This window comes from Bos indicus x Bos taurus, chromosome 1 (assembly GCF_003369695.1).
Source record: "Bos indicus x Bos taurus breed Angus x Brahman F1 hybrid chromosome 1, Bos_hybrid_MaternalHap_v2.0, whole genome shotgun sequence".
NCBI classification, from domain to species: Eukaryota; Metazoa; Chordata; class Mammalia; order Artiodactyla; family Bovidae; genus Bos; species Bos indicus x Bos taurus.
The window spans coordinates 42,057,860-42,059,554 of NC_040076.1; positions in this window are offsets into that span (position 1 = coordinate 42,057,860).

Genomic DNA, 1,695 nt, shown 5'->3' on the forward strand with positions numbered 1-1,695 from the left:
AAAGTCCTAGGCAGGGAGAAAAAGAGACAAGTCAAGGCCAGCAGAAATATGATTCAGGATGACTAGTCAGTACTATCAGTCTCCACTGGTTTCCGTAGGTGTTAACGACCTGTGCCTGAATGGCTTATATCTTCAGGTAGATTCAGAATGAGGCTACTGAGCTTCTGTCACAGAGCCTCTCCTCACCTGGACTCTGGTGAATGCTCACAGTTTCTGAAAACCATCAAGTATTCAAGTTGCTGAGGGGAAACAGGTTATAAGTGGGATGCATTTCTACCTGAGCACTCTGGTAAATCACCTAAGATGATCTCAGAAGACAGGGACCTAAAACTTCATGGTCTGGTATTTTATTTTGATTTTTCTGGTAGTTTAGTTTGCTTTTTCTCTCACTGTAAATAAATATTAACTTTTATGATTGATTTTATACCCATATATTTCTATTGTTTTTGTAAAGCGGTCCTCCCCAAGTTGAATAAACTACAGTCTTATAAGAACCTGACACAACATTTATAGGAGTTTTTAAGCATTTTAATGGAAAGCATGTTGTCAGAGGGGCTTCCCTGGTGGCTCAGTGGTAAAGAATCCTCCTGTAGTGCAGGAGATGTGGGTCAATCCCTGGATCGATAAGATACCCTGGAGAAGGGAATGGTACCCCATTCCAGTATTCATGCCTGGAGAATCCCATGGACAGAGGAGCCTGGTGGGCTACAGACACTAGGGTTGCAAAAGAGTCAGACACAACTGAGCCACTAAACAACAGCAATGTTGACAGAGGTCCTGAGAAAGAGATGGTGATCTTCAGCTTGAGACACAGAACAAATACCAGGAAATGGTGGTGCTGGAATTGTAGTGTGCCAAAAATCACTTGTGCATTTGTTAATACGGCACATCCCCCAGAAGCTAGTTCTCAGAGATTCTGATCCAGTATGACTCAGGATTTTAATTTGTTTATATGCATTCCAGTTGTAAGGAGGCAAGGATGAGGGGAAAAAGCTAGATTAACATTATTTTAGCAGAAAAAACTTTGCTTAATCAATTATTTGAGTTTTGTTTGGCTCTCAGGTACGAGTATTTTGTTTGTTTGAATAGAAATTCTATCTTCACCTAAGTTATAGGATGTAGGCAATGACAATGTGTTTCACATTTCCCAATTGCTTACTTCTTATTCTCATTTATTTGTCAACAACACTCAAATTCTTCTTGAAATAACACATATAATAGAACTTCAACATTTACTACACAAGCAAAGGACAAATCTCAGCAAACCACAAACAAGTCATCAAGTAACGATGAGCTCATTTGTTTTTCTTAGGATCAGAATAGAGGTACATTGTATTATTGCTCTGGGTTAATCTAGGAGCACCAGCCACGTGTAATTTGGAATTAGGGTAAGAGTGAATAAATACAATGGTTCATTCATTACCATAACACCACCCCACAGGGAATCCTGTGGGTTACTGCATGGATTGCTTTAATAAGCATATATTTGTGTTTAGATGCTCAGTCTGATCTGAAGGGCACCAGGCAAACACTGAGCCTGTGAAGTCAAATGGCAGACACTGGCACGTGTCAGCGATACATCAGCATCACCACTACTTGGCAGTCTCATGGGAAGCAGGGAGGAGAGCAGGACAAAACTAAAGAGACTGAAAGTGATTTCAGGGTGAAATAAGGGAGGGTTGGAAAATGATAAAT